General features: G+C 35.9%; 1 long non-coding RNA gene across 1 annotated transcript; it reads left to right on the forward strand.

The window, feature by feature from the left end:
* The first annotated feature begins 6520 nt into the window (after window positions 1-6520).
* On the forward strand, window positions 6521-11329 carry LOC114276979 (uncharacterized). The gene is made up of 5 exons (XR_014327371.1): window positions 6521-6841; window positions 8518-8602; window positions 8695-8742; window positions 9336-9447; window positions 11056-11329. It is a non-coding gene; the product is annotated as an uncharacterized LOC114276979 (long non-coding RNA).
* The last annotated feature ends 2228 nt before the right edge of the window (window positions 11330-13557 follow it).

Genomic DNA, 13557 nt, shown 5'->3' on the forward strand with positions numbered 1-13557 from the left:
TGTTTAGATGATCAAGGACCGTGCTACATAAATAATTACCTCGGCCCATAGTTCGGCCCAAACCCGAAATATGAGATGTCTTCTTGGCCTAAGACCAAGCTACACCAGCCCTTATCTCGGCCCATTATGCGGCCCAACTCCCAAAGAAGACTCTTCCTAGCTCGGCCCAATTTGTTTACAAATTACCCTCTCAATTGCCCCTTAATTCCATCTGCGTAGCTTGATTGGGATTATTTTTCCTCCAGCCGAGCTAAGAACGCCCCACTCTGTTGAGCTAAAAAGTTGTTCGGTTTCATAGCTCGTTCGGCCCCAATAAGCCTTGTCAGTTGCTCAACATGTTCTTCCACTAATCTGGCACGACGTCATTCCCAAGATACATGGCATGCCCCCATTATCCTCGTTCTCTTGTTACAACCGTCATGTACCTTCAAAATTTTGAACAGTCCCACCTTTTTGCCTTCAATATTTATATCCTTCGAGTTCGCAATCATATGAGAAGGCGTTCTTTAAGTGTAACCGGGCTATATGTCCCACCTTTTGTAATCATCTTCCAATTAATGAAAAATTTCGATCTCTTTGCTCGGTTACTGTGTTTCTTTTTCAATGTTTTGCATCATTCCGACCGCATGTCTAGCTAATTAGCTAGGCCTTACCTGATCCTGCCACGCATCTCGGCTGAAGAATCCAAAAAACTTATTGGTCAAACCTGCCAACCTACTTTGGCCGAGGTAACTGTCATCCCGGCCAAAGAGTGCAAAAGTTTTGTTGGTCATACCTGCCAACTTCCTGTAGCCTAGATCCTTATCTCGGCTTAGGAGAGCTAAATGTTGGTTATTCCTGCCAACCTTCTTCAGCCTAGATCCTTATCTCGGCTGAAGAGAGCTAAATGTTGGTCATACCTGCCAACTTCCTACAGCCTAGATCCTTATCTCAGCTTAGGAATGAAAAAAGTGTTAGTCAAACCTGCCAACCTTTTTTGTTGCCCCCCAGTCAGGCAAAGACTTATTTAGAAAGAGTTGGTCAAACCTGCCAATCCACTTTGCCCCCAGTTGGGTAAAGACTTTTGCGCGGTCAATCCTACTTGTCAACCGTGTTAACTCTCGCCAAAGGCTTTTTGGCTGGTATCACTATTGCGCCGGACTCTGCCTTGGTGCGCGCCCCATCTTCCTCTACCCGGATGTGTTGGTACACTCTCTCCATTAGGGCTTCTATAGTAAGGGGCGACATCATTGTCATTGAATCCCTCAACTTATTGCCAGCCGGCAAACCTCGTTTGTACTGTGCGATAGCTAGGTTTGTAGGGCAATCTCCAATCTGATTAAAAGTCTCCCAATATCGATTATTGTAAGACCTTAATGTTTCTTTCTCGCCCATGTCTATGGAGAGAAGCTGGTCAATCTCCATTGGTGTCTTGGTGTTCATTCTGAATCTGGTCACAAATGCCTCCGCTAGTTGCGCCCACGAAGCTATGCTACCTTCTGGCAACCTTTCAAACCACGTTAAACCCAGGTCACCAAGGCTGGAAAGAAACATGATACACATTAGAGCCGTGTTTCACCGATACACGGCCATAACCTGGTAAAAGTGGCTCAAGTGTATGTAGGGGTCCGACTTCCCCTCATAAGTAGTGAATTTGGGCTGGTGGAAGCCTGAGGGTAATGGTGCGTTCTCTATTGTCGGAATGAACGGTGAGCTTTACAACCTTGCTAACGCTTTGTCTGCTGGTTCATAGGCAAGGCGTGGCTCCGAAATTCTAACCTCGAAACTCCCGTGTGTTCTAGGAGCCAATCGTTGTAGTACAGAGACTCTGCGGGGGTCGCAAGCCTGAGTGTCTTCTCTCCTTCGAGCCCTTTCAGTCCTCATTCTCTCAGGCCTGGAGTAGCTTGTCCTGGAAGTCTTTGATTGTGTATCGCCCGACCTGTACTTTCAGTTTGTGATGGTGTGACTTGTCTGTTACGATCTTCTGAGTGGCAAGAGTGTGTGTTGCCTTTGCGCCCCTCTTTTACTGCCACCCCTTTGCCTTTTATCTAGCTCATCATAGACTCTATGTCAGCCGCCATTCTTCTTATTACTTCGTCTTGCTCCCTTACGCGATCTTTGAGAACCTGAGGATCCATTTTTCGCCTCTGTCTATCAAGGGCTTTGAGAGCGGTGTGGACTTGAGCCCCGTCTTTCTCTCGCTTCTCTCCGCAAATTCCTTCGCTGTGGATCTAATTTCGCCATGGGTGGGATAGAAGGTAAGCCTTCGTGCCTTCCACCCCCTTCCAGGGTTTGCCCATCTATAGCAGATTACGGAAAATCTTTGTTGTGCACCATTGATTTCAACTAGAGAGGAAAACTCGATCAAAAGGTTTTGTTCTATGTGTAATTCCCATAGACGGCGCCAATTATACGAGCACGAAATAATGTTCTCGTATAATCCTGTTGATCAAGTCTACACTCCTCCAAACGTCGTCGCTTTACTCCCTGAAAACACAAATGTGAGCTAGCCGGCGGGTGTGTGTCGGATACCTCTCCGATGCCTAAGTTAGCAAAATAGACAAATAGACAAAATCTCTATGTATTCGGGGATCAAAGTTGTGTTACCTCTACATAGGTTATGTTGTGAGCTTTTATAGGTTCCGCATGGCACAATCCTAGTAGGACTCTTATTCCTCCATATAGAGTCCCCCTAGGAATCATATCCTGAAAGATAATGCTTATCCTTCAACACCCCCCTCACTGCTTAAATCAAGTGACATGGTTTTACCACGGTTGGAAGACAGTATGACCGAGCTAACGCTAACCCTCTGTCATACTTAATCCAACACCTTCATATGCAACACATAGCTCGGCTCCCCTTTCACTTGTACCTCGGTTTTGTCTGTTGAGATCGAGCTAACTTACAGCAAGCTTTGACCGTGCTAACCAGAGCGAGGTCCACCATAAGAAGCCATGATACCTCGGCTCCGAATTCTAAGATCGAGGTAATTATTACCACTCTGACCGTGGTGACTGCAATCATTCTTAGACCAAGCTAATTACAAAGTCCTTTCACTCAGCCCTTTTTACCGCGGCCCACAGAACGGCCCATTACCACGCCTTGGCCTAGCTCGGCCCTAGTGCACATAAAAACTCCCTCTCATGAACGGTTACTATTGTTTGACAAAAAAAATCTTATTTTAAAATTGGTTTGGTAATCTTATTTTAGTCACCAAGCATGCATTTTCTTGTAGTGTTTGACCCTCAAATTATCACATTTGTTTCAATTTGCCCATAAACTATCAATTTGAACAATTAACATCTTATACTATGAAAATAGTTTAGTACCAAAATATGTTTTTATAGCAAAATTGATTAAGAAAAGGGAGAAAAGGACAAGTCGCATAATGTTGTTAATAATTTGAAGCAAAGTAAATTATTTTAATACTTTAATGTCACTACAAGAAAACTGGGTATATGAGACGGAATTATTTGCGACGGCACACTTACCGTCTCAAAAAGTCACTTTTTGCGACGGCAGAAAATGCCGTCTCAAAAAAGCAGAGTATTTGCGACGGCATCATTTGCCGTCTCAAAAAAGCAGAGCATTTGCGACGGCACTAAATACCGTCGCAAATACTCTCATTTTTTGAGACGGCAAATAGGGCCGTCGCAAATGCTCTGCTTTTTTGAGACGGTAAATGGTGCCGTCGCAAATACTCTGCTTTTTTGAGACGGCATTTTCTGCCGTCGCAAAAAGTGACTTTCGTGTTTTTTTTAGTGAATATTTTTAAAATTTTAAATATTTTTTTAGATGTACCTTACTTAGATGTATCTACAAAATAAAAAATTATGAAAAAATATTTTTAAAAATTAATAAATACAAAAAAATACAAAAAAATGTATTGAATTATTATATTTTTGGTATTTAGTGAATTTTTAAAAGATTTTTTTTACAATTTTTTTAATTTTTAGGTGTATTTATGTTAAGTGTGTCTAAAAATTTTAAAAAATACTTAAAATATTTAAAAAATTCAGTAAAAACAATATAACACGGAAAACAATAAAGTTTAATTTTCTCAAAAGAGTTTTTGGAAAACTCTAACCTAGCATAGTGATTGTGGTTTTGAGATAGCTTTATATATATACAGTCACAAAATGGTTTGAATAAATGCAACGGTATTTTTCTGTCGCAAAAAAAATTAAAAAAAATAATGTCGTCTTACTCTTTTGATATACCATTTCTCTTTTCATTTATTTTTTCATCTTCCCGTCTCTCTGTCTCTATCTCTCTCTCTCTCTTCTCTTTATCTCTTTCAGTTATCACTCTTCTTTCTATGTCTGCCTGTTTCTCTCTCTCATTCTCTCTGTGTCTCTCGCCTATCTCTCTTCTCTCTATCTCTCTCATTTCTTTTTTCTCTCTCTCTCTCTTATCTTTCTATCTCTCTCTATCTCTCTCGCTCATTTCTCTTCTCTTTCTGTCTCTCTCTTTTTCTGTGTCTCTCTCTCGCTCATCTCTTTTCGCTCTATTTCTCTTTCTTTTTGTCTATCTCTCGCTTATCTCTTGTTTCTCTCTCTTTTTCTATCTCTCCATCTCTCTCTCTCTATCTCTTTTTCTGTCTATCTCTCTCTTCCTGTCTCTCTCTCACTCATCACTCTTCTCTCACTCTCTCTCTGTCTACTTGTCTATTTGTCTATTTCTCCCTCACTATGTTCGCCTTGTTTACTCTCTTACTCTCATCTTCTCTATTTATCGAGCTCCTTCTCGATTTATCAATCCACTATAAGAAAATACACTTTTAGCAACCACTTTGTCTATCTTTCTCTCTCTCGCTCATCGCTCTATCTCTGTCTCTCTCTCTCTCTCTATCTCTCTTCTTTATTTGTCTCTCACAAAATTAAAATATTTTTAAAATATTTAAAAAATTGATTTGAATTAAGTTTTGAAAAGAGTTTTGAATTATCTGTCTTCTTTATTTATTGAGCTCCCTTTCGATTTATCGATCCACTACAAGAAAATGCATTTTTAGCGACCACTTTGTCTCTTTCTCGCTCATCATTCTGTCTCTTTCTCTGTCTCTCTATCTCTTTTCTCTATTCATCTCTCACTCATCTCTCTTTCTCACCACCCATCTTCTCTACCACATTTACCACTACTGCAAATGCCATTTAACTACCACCACTCTTCTCTTTCTCTCTTTCACTCATCACTCTTCTTTCTCTGTCTGTTTGTCTATCTGTCTGTTTGTCTGTCTGTCTGTGTGTCATTCGTTCATCTTTCTTCTTTCTATCTCTCTCATTTGTCTTCTCTCTATGTCTCTCTCGCTCATCTCTCTTCTCTCTATCTCTCTCATCTCTTTTCTCTCTCTGTCTCTCTCGCTCATCTCTTTTTTTTCTCTCTGTTTCTCTCGCTCATCTCTCTTCTTTCTATCTCTCTATTTTTCTATTCTCTCTTTCGTTCATCTCTTTTCGCTTTCTTTCTATATGTCTCTCTCATCTCTTGTTTTTCTCTATTTTTCTATATGTCTCTCTCTATCTCTTTCTCTCTTTGTCTCTCTGTCTCTCTATATCTCTTTCTCTCTTTATCTCTCTCTCACTTATCACTTTTCTCTCTTTCTTTCTCTCTCTGTGTCTGTTTGTTTGTCTCTCACTCTTTTGTTTCTCTCTCTTTCTCTCTCCACCACCGTTCCTAACCTAAATGACTTCTCGGACCTCATTCTCCTCCTCATCCTCTCATTTCTCCCCACTCTTGATGCCATTCGAACCACCTGTCTCTCTCACAAATGGCGAAACCTCTAGTTCTCTCTCTCCTCTCTTAACTTCGACTACCCTCTCTTCCCTCCCTCCGACTTTCCCTCCGACACCTGTCGTCTCTTGGGTAGGTGAAGATGGAGGGTATGGTGAAGAAATATCAGCAAAAATTTAGAAAAGTCGTCTTCTCTATCTGTCTATCTCTCTCTTTTTCTCTATGTCTGTCTATCTCTCTCTTTTTCTCTATGTCTCTCGTCCATCTCTCTTCTCTCTATCTCTTTCATATATCTTCTCTCTCTGTCTCTCTTCTCTCTCTTATTTTTTTCTCGCTCGCTCTCTCGCTCATCTCTTTCTGTCTGTCTCTCTCTCTCTTATTTATCTATTTTCGCTCTTTTTTTTTCTCTCTATCTGTCTCTCTCTTTGTCTATATCTTTTCACCCATTTTTTCATCTTCTTCTCTCTCTTTTCTTTCTCTCTTATTCATCACTCTTCTCTCTCTCTCTGTCTATTTGACTCTCCCTCTCTCTCTGTGTCTCTCATTCATTTATCTCTTCTCTCATCTATCTTCTCTCTTTTTCATTGACCACAAAAAATTAACTTTATTTTAATGGAAAATATTATTCCTACTTTTACCAAATAAAAAAATAATAATAATTTTTTATTCATTAAAATAAATATAAAACAAATAAATTTTTAACTTTACCAAATGAAAAAAAAGAATTCATCAACTATAAAAATTATTTTAATAATTTTTATTTTGATAAAAAATTCATTAACTATAACATATTTGTTGGTGTGTGTAGGGTTTTGTTTGAGAACACACCCAACACAAACACAACAAGCCGTCTCCTCTCCTCCTGCTCGCTCTCTGTCTCTCTCTCCATCTAGGGTTTCGCCTTCCTCTCTCTCTCTTTCACACAACGACGGCGCCGATCATCCGTCACCGCCGATCCTCCCTCACTCCCGATCCTCCCTCACCGTCCCTCGTACCTCACTGTCGATCCTCCTCCCTTACCGCCGCTGCTGCCTCCCTCTCTCTCTCTCTCTCACAAACGACGTTGACGGTTGCTCGCCCCTCACCGCCACTCCTCCCTCACCGGCGATCTTCCCTCACCGCCGATTTCAAAGGGTATCTCTCTCTCTCTCTCTGTGTCGGGATTTCGGATATAGGGGGTTTTCATACACACACACACACATATATATATATACATCTGTGAGTGTATATAGGGGGGTTTTTGATCTGTTACATATATATATATATATATGATCTTTTTTTTTTCTTCATCTGTTTTTCCCATACAGATCTGCCTACTGCTACTCATACCTGCCTCTTTGCATCTGTAACTAGAAGAAAAACCCACATTAGCTTTATGAGATTGATCGATCAATCTGCTATCAACAATCAATCAAAGCTTTATCGATCGTCTTGGTTGAGGCTTAAATGTCGCTTTTGAATCAACTCTTCAACAGAGGCCTCCTTGGGCTGGTTTATGATATGCATGACTAACAAAAAATTCAAGACTCTGTCAATTGATTTTTCATACTTCCCATATCACTACACTGCCACCTATACGAATTCACCTCCCAATACTGCTAATTAAAATCTTGCTGATCACACCAAACTAGCTCAAGTAATGGGCTGGTTTATTACTGAAGCCAGAGCATGCTGATGCTAATGAATCAAATAACAAAATTGAATTTGTGACCTATCTACTGTCTAGCTCTCAACTGATGCATAGCCATTATGTTCTTTTTGTGTGTATAGTTTTTCAAGGTACCAAACTAGTTAGCAACATGATAGATCAACATGCTCTTGTTATGTATTAAAACAAGCTACTGATTATAATGCTCTGTCACGGATCTCTTGCGATGAATCTAAATAATAAAGTCATTTTAGAATATGTGATTGTTTTTAAAAGAATGTAGTATTTTGATGTCATTTTTTACTAGAGGTTTTTACTCAAGCCGTTGGATACAGCAATGTTACGTACCTATCAAATTTGCCTAGAAAAATACCCAGAATTTACAATCTGAAAACAAGATTCATTTGTTTCTGCCCCCACAACAACTTCAAATCTATACTGTACATGTCAAATTTGAGGCAATTTTTGGAGTAGATAGCATTTTTGGCGTTAGATTATACATGCTAATCTTGTAGTATTCTTCTGTTCGATGCCCAAGCATTGGGTTGCAGATTTTCTTTATCATGGCACTCTATAGCTTGTCTTATACAAACTCACTCCATTTTCTGTTAGTCATGCATATCATACTTTCACAGATCAAAGCAATTGAAGTTTCAGTTGATATACACTCAGATAGGAAGTAGAACAGTCAAGCTTAGGCTTACTAACCTTCAATAGTTGTGTCTCTACTATAATTTGGCACTTCATGATGTTGTTGTTCCTCAACAGATTCTATATGCTGCAAGAACACCATTATAATTGTCATTAGTTGTAGGTTAATAACTTGATATGCCAGTTCTCAGATCTGTGCTACAATTTACAACTTTCGATGAAGAGATATTCAATTTCCCATTGGAAAGACATGAAGACAAATGTTTCCCTGGATTTTTATGACATATATCTGAATGAGTGGATGTTTGAAGGGATGGCCTTAAATCTTACTCCCAAGATTTTGTTTGTTGCTTAAAATTAACTTACACCAATATTCGTGCAATTTTTTTTATGTTAATACCTGGACTTTTTTCGCATATATTTATTTAATCTAGATGACAAGGCTAAAAATGGGGTTCATATATTTGTTTATACCTGTGCTCATTCTTTTTATTGATGACGTTGAGTCTAGGTTCACTACGACGATCAAGAACCTAACGACACGTGTTTTGTTCTTAGAGTCACAGGGTGTGGCTGGGAGTATGAGCTTGAGAGAGGTGCAATACTTACAAATTAACGAATTTTACGTTTTATCAATTTGTATATATACATATGGAAATTATTAACACATTATACTAACATATTGTAGGTGTCCGATGCATCTAGTGGGCAACAAGTTTCAAAAGAAAATGAATAGGTATGTTGTAGATTGAGATGGCATCTCTTTTTGAGCATCATTTGAAATAGAATTATTGGATCTGCATCTTCTTGTATTTTTCTGCACTTAGCTGCCAGAACTTATATGTCGAAGCTTTCTAGGGATAGAATTATATGATCCACCAATCTTCTTATAAAGAGAGTGGTCTGATGTTGTATTTTTGCTGCCCTAAGCTGCCAGAACTTCTATGTTGAAGCTTTCTAGGAATAAGGTAGCCATATTATTCAATCTGTTTATCATTTCATTTAATAAATGACTTATATCTTAATTTTTTCATTTAATAAATAATAATAATTTTTTAATTAGTGTTAATGTTAATGTAAACTATGAAACTGTAAATGGAACTTGTACATTAACTAAAATGGTTTTTAAATTTAAAAGCTCCCACAAAGAGATAAGTTGTGATTAGTTGTGACTGAAAAATGGTGTGTTATAGGTTACAGCCACCTGAACAGATGCAGCTTATTTAAAATAAAATAAAAATTCAAATTTATTTTCTAAGCATCTTGCTTGCTCTTCTGACTTAATGCCTTCTATGATACACTTGTGATAATTTGTTTTGGGGGGTGTAGGAAGGCAATCAATCCTGAACACCACAAAATGGATTGAGCAGGTTCACACTGAACGGGGCAGTGACGTTATAATTGTCATTGTTGGGAACAAAACTGACCTTGTTGATAAGAGGTAATGATTAAGAGTCTTTGTTTTAGTTTATCTTGAACGTAGTTGATTATCCCCTTTCCTAATGCATTCTCTTATATCAAAATTTTGTTTCGATATGCTGTTTAAGTTCGCTTGGAAACTGAAATGTTTCAGAAATGTTTTAACACAAGGAAAAAATAAAAAAGGGAATATATGGAATTATTTGGAAATAGAAACTAAAGCCAATATAAATGTTCATATGAGCCCAATAATTAAATAATTAAACATATTTAAGGTCTATAGATCCTGGGAAATGGAAATATTTCAACCATTTTGATGGTAACGTAACAAAATTTTGTTCCTTGAGCTCAATGGATACTTTAGTCATATCTTGATTTTGGAAGCTGTCATGTTTGACGATGAGGGTTTAGGTCTTCAAAACACAACATTTTGTAAATCCATGGATCTTTGGATTCACAACTTTGGATTCACAACTATCTTTTTAGTTAAATATTAACTGTAAGATAGGAAAATAACACATGGAACAAAGTGTAAAGGAAAAGGTGTAAGCTCAGTCATTTGTGGATGAAATGTAGTCTTGGGTATGTTCATGGTGATTTGTGAAAATTCAACCATAGAAGAGCTAAATGTCCTCCTTTTTGATAAAATAAATAAATAAATAAAAGCTAAATGTTCTTTGTTTTCTTTTAGAAAAAGATGGAAGTCATTTCAAAATGTATGATAAGCATGCTTATGACATAATTTAGTTTGGTGGTAGAAGAGCAGTACGATAAAAGATAGAAAAAATTGACAGAAAAAACTGACGAGTGGAGTATACAGTGTCAGGGCTAAAACCTTTGTTTTGGAAGTCTGGTAGGTAAAAAGATGTCAAACCAAATGCAAATGGAAAGGGTACTAATCACATAATTCTGTAGATTTGTAGGATCTTCTACTACATTAGCTTCTTTCTATCTTAGCAGGAAAATTTTGGAATTAGTATAAGTTCATTTCTGTGTTTTTGTTACTTCAGTTAGTGCCTCTACATATTTAGCATCTCCAATGATGAGTTTTCCTGAATAGCTTCAATTTTATCTCTGAGATTAAGGAATGCCAAAAGACTATTATAATTTTGCACCTGCATTTTGAGTATTTTGCCTTTGTTCTCATAATATTAACATTCTCACTCTATTGAATATTGCTGCATGTGTGGCCAATACATTATTATGCCTCATATCCAGTGTTGAGTAAAAGGAATGTGAACTTCTGAATTTTGTACCAAAAATATGGTTGCTTTAATTGAGCTGAAGCAAAATCCATGTTTTTAAAGAAGGAAAGGACTGTTTGGGTCCTTTGGGATGCTGTGAACAGTGCCTTCAGAACAGTACCTTAAGATCAGGTTTGGTTGAGAAACTAAATAAGAGGAAGACTAGGGATTTAGTGCTCACTTTAGAGATTATATGAGCTGAATGATTAGCTGAATAGTTTCACAGATCAAAGAATAGAAACAACAATTATTTTAAATGTAATAATTTGTTTTTAACATTCGTTTATTTCTTTAAAAAATGTGATTTGTTCTTTATTATTTAGACATTTAACCAGGTCTGACATTGTTATTTCCTCATTATTATGTTTGTTTTTTTGTTCATTTAGGCTTTTGGAGGTGATGATTCAGATGTTGGATCCCCCAGGATTAATCTCACAGCAAAATCAAAATCAAATCCTCCTATAGATTCTCACTCACTTGGAGAGTCTGACATTTAATTAAATATGTTTCTTTTAGATTTTATTTTATTATTTTATTTTTTTTAGGATTTGGGTGAATTTTATAATTTAAATATGTTTTTATGAACATGTACAATTTAATTGTTCTTTGTAAAATATTGAATTTGATGGTTTGATTAATTTTTATTTTTATTTTCTGTTATGATGTTTTTGTGAATGGAATGTAAATAATTAGCTCTTTGAGAGAGACGGCACCACCGTCGGAAAAAATAGAAAATTTTAATATTTTTATTAATTTTGTTACAGGGTTTACTTTTTGCGACGATATTATATGTCGCAAAAAATAGAAATTTTATTATTTTTTAATATTTTTTGCGACGGCATTACACTGTCGCAAAAAATAGAAAATTTCATTTTTTTATACTTTTTGCGACGGCACCACCCGTCGCAAAAAACAGTGTTTTTTTTTTAAAAAAAAACTATTGGCGACGGTGTTTTTTGCCGTCTCAAATAACGTTTTTAGCGACGGTAAAATAGGACTGTCGCAAAAAAGTTAAGAAATTTCAAATGTTATTAGCGACTGCACGGTACCGTCGCAAAAAGGTAAAAATGCCGTCGCAAAACATTAGCGACGGCACTTACCGTCGCAAAAACTCTTTTGCAACCCCTGCAGTTGCGACCCCCCTCTTGCCGTCGCAAAAAGTATTAGCGACGGCAGAAGGAGTATTAGCGACGGTATTTTACCGTCGCAAAAAGTCAATTTTTTTGTAGTGTGTGTTAGTTGTTAAATTTGAAAATTTAGGGGTAAAATAATACAATGTGATATTTTGAGGGGAATTGAAATTTTTTGTTAAGCATATAAAACATCATTAATGATTTGGGACAAGGTGAAACAATTTAAATAATTTAAAATTGATAATTGAGAAAACTAATGTATTAGGTGTAATAGTTTAATGAATTTTCTCTTGTTTCTATCATTGTGATGAGTTCCTTCTTGTTATTAGTCTTTCTCATGTTAATTTTTCCATCATTTTTTCAAGGAAACATAAGCTATCCAGGCATGTTTTGGCCTTTCTGATTTCTCCCTCTACATCTATTCTATCTATTTCTTCTATCATATAAAATTTACATTTTTCTTGATAGATTTAAATGTAAAATTCCAGATGCATCACATTTGCATCCATAACTTCTTATATATAGGATTGGATTTTTCTTAAGTTCAAATTTGAACTCGTGAAGCCTGTGAGGTACGTCATAGGTCTTGCTTCTATAATTTGAACTGTTCATTTTATATAGCCTCTCAGTGTATATCATTCATAAAAAAAAAAAAAAAAAAAAATTAGTTTCATCCGACAATCAGAATCTTTTCATTTTATCGTATTTATCTCCAAAAACATGGAATGGATAAGTATATTTTTGAAAATAGATAATTTATTTTTTTTAAGACAAATACGATAAAATTAAAAGGTTGTAATTATTGAATCAACCATAAATAATATACGGCCTTACAAAATAAACGATTATCATCATCAAAATGAGACATATGGTAAGCCTCGAGCCCCTCAAGCTATATATATATATATATTGTTATACGCATTTCAATCAATCAAGTTGTACATTTAACTGCAAGGGTCATGCTACTGTATACATATGTAAGTTATGATATTGATTATTACAAATGTCATCAGGGGTGACGACACCATGGGCTTGATGGGTCCCATCCCCACATCAAAAAAACAAAAACTCTGGAAAAAAAATTTATTTGTATTATTAGTATTTTATTTTATATAATTTGATTCTTTTAAAAAATTAAGGACCATATCAATATGAAAAAAAAAATTTAATACAATGATTAATATCATCATCCATTAACATCTTGCCATTACCTTCTCATATATATGTTGACAAGGTAAAGTTATATTTTGAGAGTGAGGTTCACCCTCAACATATAAGTTTATTATTGATAAGTGATATCACGTATTAATGGTGACATAGTATCATTGTGACATTATGTTTTTACTCATCAAACAAGGGTGCACACCCATTAGAGATATAGTGTTTAAAAAGTTTAAATGACTGTTTGATAAATTATTTTCAAAAATAATTTTTGAGTTTTTTATTTTTCGTGTAACTTGTTAGCGGTGAATTTTTTAAATATTTTAAACAAATTTCAAATTTCTTTACTTTTCAAATTCATTTAATCTATATTCACTTAAAACGTAAAGTTTTTTGTGATTTTGTTTTTACAAAAATTTACTAAATAGAAAAAATAGAAAAATTCAGTACATTTTTTACATGTATTTTATTTTTTAGATGCATCTAAGAAAATGTATAAAATATATTTTTGAAAAATTTACTAAAGATAACAAAACACGAAAAAAAAAAAACTCAAAAACTATTTTTAAAAATTCAAAACCAAACAGAACAAAT

The sequence above is a fragment of the Camellia sinensis genome, chromosome 4, assembly GCF_055761805.1.
Source record: "Camellia sinensis isolate YWXY chromosome 4, ASM5576180v1, whole genome shotgun sequence".
Taxonomy (NCBI): Eukaryota; Viridiplantae; Streptophyta; class Magnoliopsida; order Ericales; family Theaceae; genus Camellia; species Camellia sinensis.